The sequence below is a fragment of the Quercus suber genome, unplaced genomic scaffold, assembly GCF_002906115.3.
Source record: "Quercus suber isolate HL8 unplaced genomic scaffold, Cork oak 2.0 scaffold_117, whole genome shotgun sequence".
Lineage (NCBI taxonomy): Eukaryota > Viridiplantae > Streptophyta > Magnoliopsida > Fagales > Fagaceae > Quercus > Quercus suber.
In genome coordinates this window covers 904,005-921,753 of record NW_027069582.1, presented here as the reverse complement: position 1 = coordinate 921,753, position 17,749 = coordinate 904,005, and the positions used below count along the sequence as shown (strand labels likewise).

General features: G+C 33.3%; 1 pseudogene; it reads left to right on the top strand.

Moving 5' to 3' along the window:
- The window catches only part of LOC112016394 (patatin-like protein 2), a 49,859-nt pseudogene extending 33,064 nt beyond the window's left edge, over window positions 1-16,795 (top strand).
- Window positions 16,796-17,749: the final 954 nt, after the last annotated feature.

Sequence of the window (17,749 nt, the reverse complement as noted above, 5' to 3'; positions counted from 1 at the left end):
GAAAGAAAGCTTTATATTATTTCATAAATAGAAAAGTACATAATACAATCAGAGGCTCAGGCAGGCATTTTTTACAAACAAATTTACAAGCTAATTCTACAATCAGAGGCCCAGGTGGACCCGTCCTAGAACTAGCTAGAGGGAAGTGTCAACCCGTTCCCTTATTGGCATCAAGAGAATGGGAGAACTTGACAATAAGAGGGCGGAAGGGGGCTGAGGCTGGCTCGCTTCAAGGCCACCAACAACTCCTTTTTCGGAGCGGCGGAGCTTGAACAAAGCGAGGAGCAGATGCAGGGGCTCCGGGACGCCCTCCCCCGTGATGTTCCCTTGATTCTCTCCAATCCTCACGAGCGTTGGCCGTTGGAGACGGCAACACTCGAGCACCGCCCGTGACATGAATTCACACGTCTCCTCCGTCGGGGGTGTGCTCCGAGGAGAGACATTAGATACTTCAACGACATCCCTCCGGGCCACCGTGTATGGCGCCATCAAGGTTACGCCTAGACTCTGCCGCACCGGAAGCCCAGTGGGGCTGCGGCCACAACGGCTCTTGGCACGGATGTCCTCACACCCGCCCAAAGCCGCCCCATAGCTACCAACTCCGGTCACAATGTTGCATATTGAAAACAAATGTTGAGTGAAAACAAATTTGATGTTGCATATTGAAAACAAATTTGAGAATGTTGAGTGAACTTCCATTATAAATATATATATATATATATATAAGAAAAGAAGGAAGAAAAATTAAACAAAAGGGAGATCCAGAAGTGGATGAACCTTATAAATGTTGGCTAATTTTGTTTTAATTAGATTTTCTTTTTTGGTTGGGGAGCTGTATTAAAATGAGTACTAAGTNCATAAATTATTTCTGTTCAGCATTATTGAAAAAAAAATTTCACTCTCTTTTTTGTGCAAATTATTCTCTGTTCACTATTTAAAAAATTGTTTAATGTTTTCTCATAAAACACCTAGTGAAATCGTGTTTTCTAAATTTAAAAGCCAAATCTGAATATTTTTTCATGTTTAAATTTCACAATAATCGAATTTGTTTTTCATGTTTAAATTTATGTTTAAATGAACTCTATTGCGGTGGTATCTGTACTTAGTTTTGTAGGTTTGTCGACCATGATGTGCTCGATGCCTCTAAGACTCTCGTACGTGTACATTGGCATATTAAGGAAACTAGCTTTTAAACCCGTGCAAATGCACGGGAATTACATAAGTACATGTATTTTTAGGTTCTTGGAAAAAAAATACATCTATTTTCAACAAAATAGAAATAAAAATAATGTAAATTTTGTAAGAGTCCACAAATAAATTTTTGTACATAGAAATAATTAGAATCCGAGAAAGCAAATATATTCAAATAATTTTAGGTAAATATTTGGAGAAACATTTTGTTTCAAAAGTCATACTTAAATAAATTTAATTAAATAAGTATGTAGCTAATGCAATTGAATTTATAAATTTTTAAAAATAACACTTGGTATGAATTTCAAATTTAAAATGTATATAACACTTAGTATGCTATCCATAAAAATGTGTTGTCTTACAAATAGATTTTCTTTTAAGCCTATTCTAAACAACTAAAACTGTAACATCCACTATGATGGAGAGAAAAATATTTCTAGCAATTGAAAAAAAAAAATCCAGCTAAAGAGAATGGTGTGATCATCCTTCCTTGGAAGCAAATTTGTGGAGAGTAACCCAATCCAATTCCTTTTAATTTTGTTTTAGAATAACCCAAACATAACCTTTTCTATCCCAAGTTCTTTGCAGGATTTCATCGAACACCTAGTACTCATTTTAATACAGCTCCCCAACCAAAAAAGAAAATCTAATTAAAACAAAATTAGCCAACATTTATAAGGTTCATCCACTTCTGGATCTCCCTTTTGTTTAATTTTTCTTCCTTCTTTTTCTTATATATATATATATATATATTTATATTTATAATGGAAGTTCACTCAACATTCTCAAATTTGTTTTCAATATGCAACAATAAGAAGTAGGAAAGCAACAACAAAGTAGCATTGATCACATGAATAAGGACCTGAATAGGGTTGCTCTTGTGACTGCATTATTAAATCATCTTATAAATGAAAAGAAGTAACTACATAAAGTAAGAAATCAACACAAAGCATGTAAGGAGACCAAATGATTTAATTGATTAAATAGTAGTATGTTATAGCAAAAAGAGTGTTGAAATTACAACCAACCAAAAAAAAAAAATTAATAATGAATTTACTATAAATTGATATATATACAAAATATAGAGATGAAGGATAACAATGCAACAACACTCATTAGGGTTCCAAAGGTAAGCATTGATTAATCACATCAAGTGCAACAACAGAAACAGAAAGCTACATGATAATTTCTGGAAACTTGCAAAGAAAACAATATCGTATTTCCACATAACTGTCAAAAAACTAAACCATGGGACCCTCAGAACCTCTCTAAGGAGCATAAATGATTCAAGGCAAGATTTCTACTTATAATCACCTGTCTGACATGATGAACAATAGCTTTCTCCTGATTGGTTTCCCTTAGTCTTTCAATAGACTGAAACTTCCCTTCCAAACATCCTTCATGCATAACCATTAGTTTATAGGCTACCTGCATAGTTAGAGAAAGTGCACAAACCCCAATAGTCAATAGTAAATATTACCCTCATATGCAAAAAAAAAAAATTTATGAATGCAGTAAGTAGATTTGAATATACAGTAAATATGATGTGCAAAGAGCAAATTTTATTAATGTAGAAATAGATTTTATCAATGCAAAAAATATATTCGATTATTGTGAAATTCAAACATGAAAAAGCATTCAGATTTGGCGTTTAAATTTAGAAAACACGATTTCACTAGGTGTTTTATGAGAAAACAATGAACAATTTTTTAAACAATAAATAGAAAATAATTTATGCAGAAAAGAGAGTGAACAATTTCTTAAATAATGCTGAACAGAAAATAATTTTATGCAAAATCGTAGAAATAGTTTATACAGAAAACAGTGAACAATTTTTATAAGAAAACAATGAACAATTTTAATTAATGTAGAAATTAAATTCATATTTTGAAATTAAAATCTCTATATTTTACAATGCTTCTGTTTAAATAAATAAAAATATTAAAAAGTCACTTATTTTTACCTTTATGTTTATTTGTTCATTATCCCCAAACAAAAAAAAAAAGAAACAAAAAAAAAAAAGAAACAAAACAAAACAAAAAAATTTACACAGTACTCGAGTTTGGGAAACTCGAGTACTGTGTAAATTTTTTTTTCCCTGCATTTTATTTATAAAACGTACCCGAGTTTGGTATACCCGAGTATTGTGTTGCATGGAACTCGAGTTTCTCAAGCTCGAGTACCACATAATTTTTTTTAATCACAGAAATTCCATGTCAGCAATGCCACGGTGGCAAAATTGAGGGGAACTCGAGTTTTTGAAACTCGATTTCTAGTAAAAGTGGTACTTTGCTATTTATTTCCGAAACAGTGATTTTTTGCTAAAAATTTCAAAAAAAAGTGGTATTGGGCCATTTTGGCCAATTATGTGGAGTAAAGCTGTGACGAGTCTGGGACTACGAGCCAGTTGCTTGCGGGAGTCTATCAAGAAAACTCAGATGTAAAAGTCATATATGGAGTATGTAACAAGTTAAAATGAGAAAGAAACAAAATCATCTTCAGGAAATTTCAAGTTGGAAAACAGATCATTTCCCAATAAATTCTTGGAGCAATAACATATAACAAAACCGATTTAGAAGACATGGCCCAAGCGTGAACCAACTCTATACTATCAACAATAGATAATTAATGATATAGTTTTCTGATTACCGTGTGATAATAAAGTGGTTAATATGTTGACTACGAATCTAGTTTTCAAAGTCATGCACCGTTAACTCTGGTAGAAACTCTGGAGTCCGGAGCATAGAAAACGAAGTCAATAAATAAAGCTGTCAATTCAATCATCAATGCATCTAAGCCACATTTCCATGAGTGCCTTGTCCAATAATTGTCTATGAAAGGTCTAAGTTTACTACCCTTATAATCTGATACCATCTTTAACGCCCTACGGAACTTGACCATGAGTAGGGGTGTCAATGTTCGACCCAACCCGCGAACATGACACGAACCCGACACTGGTTTTTTCGGGTTAGGGTTGGGCCTTAATGGGTTTGGGTCATAAACAGGTCAATCCGAAAGCGACACGATAAGAAACGTGTCATAAGCGGGTCAACCCGCATAACCCGCAATAGACACGTTTGACACGCCAATTTATTTGTTTCAACCCAAAATGACCTACTTAACACAACCCATTTATCTCGTATAACAAATAAATATTTATTTTATTTTAGATTTGTCAAATACCTTTTATATCCAACATATATTTTAAATTTAAAAAGAAAAGTGAGTAATTACAAAAATTTACAATGGATTTAATTAGAAATTGAAAATTTACAGACCCTAGAACTATTAATACTTTTTTTTTTTGGCATAGAACTTGCACAAATGAAATTGGATGAGCTTGTGGAAGATGTTATGAATTTGGACATCAACAAAGAATTTATGGATGTTAGTTGTGGTCATAGTCAGGATTAGTCTATTATTTGCTCAAATTCTTTCAATATTAATACTTAGCAATTGACGAGTTCCAAGGATATTATATTTTTGTTGAACTTTGTTATTTTATTTTTGTTAAACTTTGTTATTTTGAATTTGGGTTGAAGTGTATGCACTTCTTTTGGAGTGATAAGAACTTATTTCTAGATGAATGTTATATTTTTGTTGAATTATATTATTTTGAATGTGAGTTGAAGACTTGAAGTGTCTGCACTGCTTTTTGGGATGTAAAAAGAATTGTTTCTAGATGGATGTTATATTTAATATTATGCAGGTTGAAATGGGTTGTGTTACATTCGTGTCAACCCAACACGACTCATTTATTAAGCGTGTCAAATGGGTTGGGTCAGGTCAACCCGCCTTATTAATAGGTCGGGCTAGGGTTGAAGGATCATGACACGATTATTAAATGGGTCGGGTTAGAGTTGAGCCATTTAGTCGAATACCCCTACCTCGACACGACACGAACCCGACACGCTAACCCGAATTGACACCCCTAACCATGAGCCCAAGTTCTCATAAGATGGAAAAATTTTCATGGCTCTAGTTAATTTATGCTTTTAAGATATAAATTAACCAGTTATTTTGAAAAAAAATTTATAAAAAATTAAAAAAATTGTCAAAACAATTATTCATTTTTTCATTTTTTTATAAAAAATTTTATGCTCTAAAATCACATGTTAATAAAACCCAATTTTCATGTGCCAGGCGAACTACACATGAACTCCACTTAATTATGTGATGTAATTTTATACCCGTATATTTATATTATTATTATTATTATTATTATTTTGAAAAATACACCTATATATTATTGTACTTACTAAGAATAAGGCCCAAATCTAACAAAAAGAGTACAGACTCAATCTCCGGTCATTGAGTGGAGTCCAACATATATTTGGGAAAATATATGGACCCCAACACATAAAGTTGTTAACTTTAAATGGGATTTTTTTTATAAGATAAATGGGATTTATAATATGAAGTATTATAGATCAATGACCTCAAATTCTAAGATCATGTTTATAATATGATCCAAGTATCATTTCTACAATTCAACCAACTTTAAAATACCCCAAAATCACTAAAATTACCAAAATACCCCTTAAAGTTAAAAATGATCAAAATACTCTCAAAACCCAGAAAAAGACCAAAATAACTCCAAAACCTACAAAATGACCAAAATACCCCCGAAACCCAAAAAATGACCAAATTCCCCCAAAACCTAAAAGTTATCAAAATACCTCCGAAACATATAAAATAAAAATAAAAATAAAAAGACTAAAATACCCCCTTGAAACCATAAAAATGAAAAAAATACCCCAAAAATCCAAAAAAATGACCAAAATATCCCCAAAGTCCAAAAAATGACCAAAATACCATCGAAACCTAAAAATTACCAAAATACCCCCCAAAACCCAAAAAATGACCAAAATGCCCCTAAAATCCAAAAAAAAAAAGACCAAAATACCCCCTGTGGGGCCCGTGGGCCTGATAACCTCGGCCCATCATATAGCAAGCCCAAGGCCCATGCCGAGGAGTGTAAGCTATTTCTGAGGGGAAGGGGGGAAAGCCTACTTTCCTAGGATCAGGCCGAGGATACCTTGTCCTCGGCCTGACAAGGGTGGTTTTGGGGAAAGTTTAACCCCAAAGTAAGGCGTCACTATCGCATTGAATGCACTCAACTAACCCCCCCTGGCCGCATTAATGGGGAGGTAACCCTTTGACAGGATAACGTTGGTTAGAGCGAGCCACTTGAGTACCGATAAGGCCTCTGATGGGACGGACAACCNAAAACCACTAAAATTACCAACATACCCCCGAAACCCAAAAAATGACCAAAATACCCCCAAAACCTAAAAATTACCAAAATACCATTGAAACATAAAAAATGACTGAAATAACCCCATAAATCATAAAAATGACCAAAATACCCCCAAAATAAAAAAAAAAAGACCAAAATATCCCCAAAGTTAAAAAAATGACCAAAATACCTTCGAAACCTAAAAATGACCAAAATACCCCCAAAATCCAAAAAAAAAATGACCAAAATATCCCTAAAACCTAAAAAATGACCAAAATACCCCCCAAAACCTAAAAATTACCAAAATACCCTCGAAACTTAAAAAATGGCCAAAATAACCCCGAAGCCTAAAAATTGATCAAAATAACTTTGAAACCTAAAAATGACCAAAATACCCCTTGAAACCTAAAAACTACAAAAATACCCCCAAAGCCTAAAAAATGACCAAAATACCCAAAAACCTAAAAGTTACCAAAATACCCTCAAAACCCCAAAAATGACCAAAATACTTTCGAAACCTAAAAATGACTAAAACACCCCCAAAACCCAAGAAAATGACCAAAATACCCTCAAAACACAAAAAATGACCGAAATACCCCTAAAACGATAAAACGACCAACATACCCCCAAAATCTAAAAATTACCAAAATACCCCTGAAGTCCGTAAAATGACCAACATACCCCCAAAACCTAAAAGATGTCCAAAATACCCCCGAAACCTAAAAATTATGAAAATACCCCTGAAATCCAAAAAAATTACCCAAATACCCCTCGAAACCTAAAAAATGACCAAAATACCATCAAAACCTAAAAAAGGGCCAAAATAACCCCAGAGCCTAAAAATTGATCAAAACAACCTTGAAACCTAAAAATGACCAAAATACACCCTGGAACCTAAAAGATGACCAAAATAACCCCGAAGCCTAAAAATTGACGAAAATAATCCCGAAAGCTAAAAGCGACCAAAATTCCCCGAAACATACAACCTAAAACTAAAAAATTTCCAAAATACCTTTGAAACCTAAAAAATGATCAAAATACCCTAAAACCTATAAAGTGACGAAAATACCCCTAAACCTTTGAAATGACCCAAATAAACCCAAAACCTCAAAAATGGCCACAAACAACCTGAAACCTCTAAAATTACCACAAATACCTTGAAACGACCAAAATACCTCTAAACCTATAAAATGACCAAAATACCCCCCAAAATATCTAAAATGACCAATATACCACGAATCCTATAAGATGAACAAAATACACCCAAAACCTCTAAAATTACCAAAATAGGGGTTTAGAGGGTGTTTTGGTCATTTGCTATGTTTAGGGAGTTTTTTGGTCATTTCTTAGTTTTAGGGGGGATTTTGGTAATTTTTTAGGTTTAGGGATTATGTTTCGGGGTATTTTGGTTGTTTTTTAGGTTTTGAGGATATTTTAGTCATTTTAAGGTTTATGTGTTATTTTGGTCATATATAAGTTTCAGGGGTGCTTTGGTCATTTTTTAGGTTTCGGGGGGTATTTCAGTTAATTTCTAGGCTTTTAGGGTACTTCGATCATTTTTTAGGTTTTGAGGGTATTTCGATCATGTAATTAGGTTTCTAGGTTATTTTGGTCAATTTTCAGGCTTTAAGGTTATTTTGGCCATTTTTAAGATTTCGGGGGATATTTCAATCATTTTTAGGTTTCTAGGTTATTTTGGTTAATTTTCAGGCTTCGAGGTTTTTTTGTCCATTTTTAAGGTTTTGGAGGTATTTTGGTCATTTCTAGGTTTCGGGGTTATTTTGGTTAATTTTTAGGCTTCGAGGTTATTTTGGCATTTTTTTAGGTTTTGGAGGTATTTTGGTAATTTTTTAGGTTTCGGGGGTATTTTGGACATTTTTCTAAGGTTTTAGGGGTATTTTGGTCATTTTTTTTTGGTTTCAAAGGTATTTTGGTCATTTTTTGGGTTCCATGGGTATTTTCATCATTTTTTATGTTTCGGGGGGTATTTTGTTCATCTTTTTGGTTTCGGGGGTATTTTGGTAATTTTTTGGTTTCAGGGGTATTTTGGTCATTTTTTGGATTTCATGTTTATTTTGAGGTTTTGGGGTATTTTAATCATTTTTGAAGATTTTAGGGCACTTTGGTCATTTACACTTTATGGGCATTTTGGTAATTTTGATAATTGGGTAATTGGATGTGTTGGGGTTTACCCATAATGATTGGGTTGGGTTGGGTTTGGGTTAGAAGCAATTAGTTAAATAGGTTATAATGGGTAAATGAGTTTTATATACCGAACCCAATTAAAATATTAAATTATATTTTAATATTGTTGGTCCTCGAGTCACATCTTACATTTTTTTTTTTAGCTATTACATTATATTTTACTCATTTTTAGTGAGGAATTATATTTTATTAATTTGAAGTATTAAATTAAAATATATTAAATTAGTTTGAAGTATTAAATTAAATTAAATTTTGTTAAATTGAATTATTAAAAAATATTTTTATTAATTAATATAATTTATTTTATTAATTTGTACTGTTAAATTATATTTTATTAATTTGAAGAAATCTTATTAATTATTAAATTATACTCAATTAATTTGTAGTATTAAAATATATTTACATAATTGGAAGTATTAATTATATTGTTATTAATTAGTAAATTATATTTTATTGACAATTGTAGTATTAAATTTAATTTTAGTAATTTGAAGTATTAAATTATGTATTTGTTAATTTGTAGGATTAAATTATAGACATATACAAGTTACATGTAAGTATATATTTCTCAAAATATATTGTCAATCTATATGCACCTGAAACTTAATTTGTAGTATAATAATATTAAAATTTGAAGTTAAATTATATAACTATGCTTATATTATATTATATATGTATATATTACTTACAAAATTTTAGGACTAAGAATAATTATTATGTTAAAACTTTAAACTTCTTTTATCATTTTTGAAAGGTAATAAGCTAATAACAATGTTTTTTTTTTTTTTTTTTCCCTCGATAAACCAAGGAAATTGCATAAAACTTAGGAATTAACAAGTCTGTTACAACACATATTTGCTTTATCAAAAGCTAAAATATTATCCACCACAGGCGGTGGACAAAAACACAGTAAAGGAAGACAAAGGAAGTCGCTCCCAATTAGCTAATGCATCAGCGCATTGATTAGTTTCACGGTAGGCATGAACAATTTGTTTATTGGGTATTTCTCTCAGTAGGTTCTGCAATCAGTCAATAAAAGTTCCATTAGCAAATTAGCACTGTTATATCTCACGAGAATCACAACACTCAGCGCATCAAGTTCAATGACAAGGTTGTTGAGCCCCATTTCCTTTGCCATCACCAATCCATTCTTAAAGCCCAAAGTTCAGCCCTGCAACTGTCAGTGCTCCTAATTGTCTTGCATACTCCTTTATCCAAACCCCCTCATGTTTCTAATCACACCACCTCCCCTGCCTTACCCGTACTTCCCATCACAGAACCATCCGAATTGAGTTTGCCCACCCCTTAGGTGGTTTGGTCCAGCCAACGGGAATGAAAGACTTAAGTTTTATACCTTGCAATTGATAGCCAACGAGAAGAACTCAGCGCTTTCTTTGATACACCTTATGTGACTCATGTTATCCACCCTTCCCGATCAGAATGTGACTTCATTCCTGTGAAGCCAAATATGCCATATCCCATGACAAACAAAATTTTCCATGGCACCCCATTATATCAGCTTTGATCTCTTTCTGGCAGTTGATCTCAAGCCACTTCCCAAAGGGTAGCTTGAAAGAATCCCTCTGGCATTGGGGAAATTTCAGATCCTGCCAAACCTTTGTGGCGACCTCAACAGCTCTTAGCAAGTGCTTTGGATTTAGTTTACCTTGAGGATAGCTAGGTTAAATGTTCCCCAGGTTTTTTACATGTTTGGTTTTCCTGAGTCATCATATCTTTGTGTTCTTTATATTCTGTACTTTACATTGATATGATTATATGATTGTGTTAACCTAGATTTGTTTAATTTGGACTAAGTAATAACTTGGCTTGTTAACTAGATTAATCAAATTGTGTTTTAAGGGGTCTAAAAAAAAAAAAATGGTATCAGAGCAGGTAGCTTTTTTGTTTTAGATCTTTTGATCTAAGAGCTAATCCTTGACCCCTGTTGTCATGGATAATTTCAAGTGTCTTATTGTTTTTTATTGTGATGATTTAAATAAAAAGGACACTGTTGTTTTTGTTGATCTTATTGATGCTTGTGAAATTCTCCGTAAGGGATTATTGAAATCAATGAAAATTTCTAAGAAATTCAAGGAAGAGTTAAAATTGGCTAATCTTGAAAAAGAGGATTTGGTTGTTAGATTAGATGAATCTAATAAAAAGAATGAATTTTTGAGAAATCAAATTTCCTCTCAAGATGAGAAGATGAAAAGCTTGGAGCATGAGTTGGTTGAAATTAAAGCTAAAATTGAAAATTTGACTAGTACCCAGCTCGTTGTTGATAACAGAAGTGTTTCTGTTTCTCTTAAGCCTAAAAATGAGAAAGTTTATATCCCTCATTTCAAGAGAAATAATAAAGAAAATGCTTATTTTGCTAGGTTAGACAAAAGTAAAAGTTCTGATATAGACGTTGAAGTTTTTAAACCTATGTCTAAACCTATTGTTAGAGAACATAATAAATCTGTTTTTATGCATACTTGTCACCGTTGTGGTGTTGTTGGTCATATTAGACCAAATTGTTCTTTGTTGAGATAAAAACCAAAATCTGAGACAAGATTTGTTGTTAGGAATATTGATGTTCCTAAATTTTTTCCTGTTTGTCACTTTTGTAGTGTCTTCGGTCACATTTGTCCTAATTGTCATAAATTGAAATTTAAACATTCTCTATTTCAATTTAGGATATGTGATGATATTTCTCCTGCCATAAGTCCATATAAATTGTTTCATATTTTTTTGAAAAATTTGAGCTTGTTGGCTTGTGAAAGGAATTTGCAAGATTTCAGCCTTTCTCAGAAGATTGGTGCAATCTCTCAAATACACTTTACTTCTCATGGATTTTCACTTACAAAGACGAAGACTCGTGCTATATGGGTGACAAAAGATTCTTTAAGGTGAGTGTTGTTTACTTGTCCCTAATTTAATTCTTTCAATTGTTTGTGGACATGTTTTGTTTTTGTTTTTAGTTGTTTTGTTTTTTAGATTTTTTTTTATTAAAAAAAGAATCCAAAAACATTGAAAAATTTCAAAAAGACAAAAATATTTTATTTTGTGTCTTATTTTATTTGTTTTGAGGATTACATGAGTTATAATATCTCTCTCTTGATTTAAAACATGCTTGACATTGTGGAGAAACTTGAATAGTATATAAGTACTAAGCTATTTCTGATTTTGTGTATGTACTAGTTTGTACATGTACTCAAGGGTTAATTAAGAAATTGATATTTCTTGTTTGTGTATCCTCTATAGCTTAGTTAAGCACTATCATGCATTGCATTTGCATTGTTCATTTAGCATAATGTGTGCTTTCTGTTTTTGGTCATAAATTTTTTTAAAACCAAAAAGATTTTTGTGTTTTGTATTTCACATCTTGGATTTATAATCAAGGTTTGACCAATTTATCTTTACATAACACGTTTATGTACCTTGTTTAGCTTGGATGAGCTTATTTATTACACTTTACTAGTTTGAGCTTTGTAGTGCATGTTGTATGGGAGTTGTTTATAGTTTTTGATTACGTGATCTTTATCTTGAAGTCACATGCCTTTGATTGTCGGACTTGAACTTATTGAGAAAGGCATAAATAACCATCTCACCACTTTTTATTAGCCATTCATGAACACCTTAGTGCATATCGTAAGATTTTGTGCTCGAGAAAGTATAATATATGCACAAAAAGAATATAAAGTGTAGCCTCGGTTTAAATGCTAAAACTGGTGTGTATATTATTGGACTATAATTAAATCAATCAAATAAAATTGGTGTATACATTATCCCAGCTATTTTAATAAGTTTCTGCTCAATTAAAATTGGTGTGTACAATATGAGGCAAATTAAGAAACTTACATGATTGTAAGTTTTTATTCTAGGAGATGTGGGAGTTATATGATGTACCTCTTTAGGTGGTAGTTTCTCTCAAATTCTATGTGATGAATTTTGTAGACTTTATGCTTGATTTCTACTTACATATCACCTCACATATATCTCAAGTTTTTGCTAGTTGCACACACCACATAAGTTACTCTTTGCTAAACTTTGTACATGTTATGGTTTTTGATTTTGGTTTTGCCAACCAAGTTTGAAAATTCCTTGAGTTTTTGCAAAACATGTTTGATACTTGAAAATATAAGGGTCTTGATTGAAAATCTTAATTTTGGGAAATCTGGGTTTAAAACATGTGCTTTTGAAAAGCATTTCATCTCATACTCATGCATTTTATTTATAAAAATCAATGCTTTAAGGAGTTTCTATGTAAAAATGTTGTGTTTTTCAAAAATCTGATTTTTCCATAATTTCGACCGATCGAACCTATTTTCGATCGATTGAAATTGCGATTAAAAATTTTGGTTAGCCTCTGTCTGTTTCAGTGTTTCTATCGGTGCTCAATTGGTGTTAGATCAATCGAAGCATTTTCGACCGATCAAATTTGTTTTTTGATCGATCGAAAATCGTGTAGAGAATTTTTAAAAAAACTGATTTTCATGTGTTCAAACTCACTTTTTCAAAAGTTTTTCAACTTTCTCTCTCTCTCTCTCTCTCTCTCCCTCTCTCTCTATACGACTCGGCCAAGGCTCCAATCTGATTTTTTGTCATTTTCCTCCATTCTTTTTGCAAGGTTTTTCTCTCCCAAGGCCGGTAAGACCTTTGTACCCTTCCTTTTGCATTTATTTTCACTTTTCATGCATCAAATCATGCATTATTGGGGAAATTTCGAACCTATAAAATTTTTGGGGTTAATTGATGAATTAAGCCTTTTCTTTCACAATTGATCAATGAGTTTTTGTTGGGGGATGTTATAAACATGATCTATGGTGTTTAATTTGATCAATTTGATGTATTGTGAGAAATTAAAAATTCTAGGGCTTGAAACTATTTTGTTCAAATTGCGTTTAATTGATGAAATTGGCTTGTTGGATTGATTAATTTGATCATTATAAACTGTTTTCTAACTTGTGTGATGATCAATTGGTCAATTTAGTACAAATTGAACAAGTGGTTTTCAAAAATTTTGGGGGTTTTTGTTATAAACTCTATGATGAAGCCAATTTTGTGATTCTAAACTTAAATTGAACTTGTTATCACTGCATTAGAGCATGCATCATGACATTTATCTGTTCATGCATCATATAGATTGTTATTTCTATATATATATATATATATTTTGGTGCTAACTTGCAGTTTGCCCTTGGTTTTTCTTTTTGTTCTTTTGGTTCTTTCTCTTATGTCTTTGTCCTTACCCTAGCACCATGCCTAGGAAGACTAGAGCCCATAGGACATCCACCTCTTCTTTTGCTCCTTCCTTTGTGGGCATTTTGTTTCGGAGTGAGAAAAGTCGAGAGCTTTATAAGACACTAAACCTTAAGAGAAAGATTTGGGTTGAGCGTAAGGTTTTGTTAGATGAGCTTTATCCTGCCATTAGGGTAAACTTTAAGCGTTGGGGCTGGTTGCCACTTTTGGATATTGATTATCCTCCTCTAGCTACCCTGATTAGAGAGTTCTACTCAAACCTCTCTATCTACGTCTATGATTCTAATACTTTAGTCAAGAGTTGGATACGAGGTGTAGAGTTCACTATTACTCCTAGAGTAGTGACTGATACTCTTAGGGTACCTGTGGTTTAGCATCCTGTTTACCCTTATGATAAGTCTTCTTCCCTAGACGACATCATGTCATACATCATTGGTACTTCTATCCAGTGGGGTTTTGATCCTCGGATCACTTCTGCTGAGCTCACTGAGACTACCTATCTTTTCTTTAGGATAGCGTGTCATTCCTTGTGACCTATCTCTCATCTACACACTTTGGAGTGATGTGCATTTTTGTATGCTCTTGTTACAGATGCTCCTATTAGTTTTCCACATTTGTTTTCATTCTTTGAACGAAGTTCATAGGAGTTCCTCTACCGCTCATGCTTTTTTTCATCCTGTTTTCATTCATAGGATTTTGTTGTTTTTAGGTTTAGATGTCTTTCCCGCTTTTGAGCCCGTACACATTATTGCTCCCATAGGTGCCACTTTTCTTAGGCAGAGGGTTGCCCAGATGAGAGAGAGCTTTAAATGCCCTCATGTTGAGCCTTTTGGTACTGTACCTCCTCCTTCTTTTACAGGAACTACTTCTGGTGAGGCGTCTGCTGATCCTGTTGGTGCTGCTGCTGTTCCACCACCATCTAATTTGGATGACTTTGATATTCATCGTACATTGGAGACTATCATGACCGTTCAGGCGGCTCATGGTCAGATTTTGGTGGACATGCTTGATGAGCTCCGTGCTTTACGAGCAGATTTGGCGCTTTATAGACGTTCACCTTTGCCTCCTCCTTTTGATGATGGATTCTGATTGCCCTTTGGCATTTTGTCATAAAAAGGGGGAGTACATTTGGACACTTGTAGAGGATTTTTGTAGTTAGGGGAGAGATTTTGTTTGTTGGAGCTTGTGGTGTTTAGATTGTATCTAGGTGCTTCACTGTGTATGTATATTTTTTGGCTCTTAATGTATTGTTTTTGGGCTATTCATGTTAGGGGGAGATACTTTGTTATCTATATTTCTTGTTTCATTGCTCATTGATTTATATTTATGAGTTATTGATGATATATATCTTTGTTTTGTGTTTTGTGAAGTCAAGAATTTATTTTTGTTTTACTTGTATTTTTCACACATACATTTATGTGTTTGTTAAGTATTTTAGGAAATATATAGGTTGATTCAGTTGTGTTGCTATCTACACTTGCAACTGATGGATAGTAGTTAGGTTGGATTATTTTGTAATGGGCATTATTTTTGTAAAGGGTTTTTACTTGTAACTTTGAGCATTGTGTTTGTATTTTGTCACGGATTGCTAAGGGGGAAGTTTTGTCATGGTCTAGTTCGATCGATCGAGAATTAGACTCGACCGATTGAAAATTAGGCAAAATGTTTTTTTTGCAGAATTTCCAACTCAGACCTAAGCCCATATGATGTGTAGGGTTTTATGTTTTGCCCTGGGTATAAAAGGGAAACCCTAGCCACGTTTTTGAAGTTGCTCCTTTTGCTGTGTGTGTGAATCTCTTGTGAGATCTGAGAGGTGGTCGCCTTCATATATGCTTAGGATTATCAAGAAGGAGAATTCATTGATAGCTTGATGATCATTCAGTTGCTGCACTAAAGAGCTTAAAGATATACAAGCGGGAGTGCTTGTACTTGCTGGAAAAACCAAGAAAGAAGGAGTCCGTGGTCGTGTCAATAAGTTTTCTACATGAGGTAGCAATAGGATGTTAGTAATCTAAGTCGCTATTATAAAACTTTGATTCTTTCATAGTGGATTCAGTTTACCATGAGGATAGCTAGGTTAAATCCTTCTCAGATTTTTTTACCAGTTTGGTTTTCCTGAGTCATAATATCTTTGTGTTCTTTATATTCCACACTTTACATTAATATGATTATATGATTGTGTTAACCTAGATTTGTTTAATTTGGACTAAGTAATAACTTGGTTTGTTAACTAGGTTAATCCAATTGTGTTTTAAGGGGTCTAAAAACAAACAAAATACAATGCTAAAAAAGCAGCCAAGTGGGGCACTCTGGGTTGGTTACATCATGGTGGTTTTGTTCCATTAGTGGATGTGCTTACTCAAGCAAGTGCAGATATGGTTGATGTCCATATTGCTGTGCTGTTCCAAGCTCTTCGGTCAGAACATAATTACCTTCGAATTCAAGTAAGAAAAATTCTGGTTTCTCTCTAGGTTTCTATGTTGAATTCATATAAAGTTATTTAGTATTGACTAGTCTTTTGAAATATGACATTAGGATGACACCTTGACCGGGACAGATGCTTCAGTTGACGTCTCTACAAAACAAAACTTGGAAAAACTTCAATATATAGGAGAAAGAATATTGAAGAAACCAGTATCACGGGTGAATTTAGAGACGGGTTTGTCAGAACCAGTCGAAAATGGAGGCACAAATGAGGAGGCTTTGAAAAAGTATGGAAGAATATGCATGCATGCATACACACGTACACAATTACATGCCATTATATTATATTTATAATCTATATATTGTCATAAAATATTTCTCACAATAATAATTTCACGTAAAATTTTTGTTACTTACAGGTTTGCAAAAATACTCTCACGAGAAAGGATGCTTCGAGATGCAAAATCTCCACACACGAAAAGACACTTCTAATGCCGATTACTACATCAGAGTATTAATGATCTCCAGTCTATATGTCTAGTAGTCCAAAAATGGTACCGTAGTTACTCTGCATAGAAAGAAAGATAGAAATAAATGTACATTTATTAATTCAAATGATTCTTTTGATTTTTGGTTTGAATTTTTTACTACAGTTTTGCATACTGGGGAATTATGCATACCTTGATTTATAAGGGATTTGGGATTTTTATAGTAGTGTAGAGCTGATCATGGGTAGAGAAGATTCTCATTAATACTCATAATTTATGGGATCCTTTTCTTGTAGGTATTCCTCTGATTATGGTTGGGCATAGAATACAAGAGATTTCCATACTAGGATTCCTGGAGACCACGCATGCCACATAGGTGCCACATGACTTCAACAAACCGTCTCCCTTGGATCTGTCTACCTTAAGGAGTCCATCCGTCGCCCTACCTCTCCGTCCAGGCTATGAGCCCATCTACTAGTTCTTTGCTTGGTAGAATACCTAGGCTGTCTCTTTTGGTGACTCCGTCACTTATGACTGCCTCCGTTAATTGGATCCGTCTAATTTGAGATTTATCCCTATCATATAGCATAGCTTACTATTATATTTCTTAAAAGTTATCATAACTTTGGAACTAAATTTGTCGTGTATTTTTATGTTGAAATCACATTCTTCTCTTCGTGTATTTTTGTTTCTTTAAATAAAAAAATAAAATTGATTGAAACTGCTAATCGGAGGGGTATCTCCAACTGCATGGAATGCCTATTCTCACACACTTCACACTTGTAGGATCCACTTTCAGGTAATATGTTTAGAATTCAGATATTGAGATATCAACTTTACAATGTGTGCGAAAGTTTGAAGAAAGAAGAAAGTAGATGGTCAAAGGGGGAAGCAAACAAGAAGGGGGGGGGGGGGGGGGGGGGAAAAATTTTTTTTTTTTTTTTTTTGAATTTTTTTA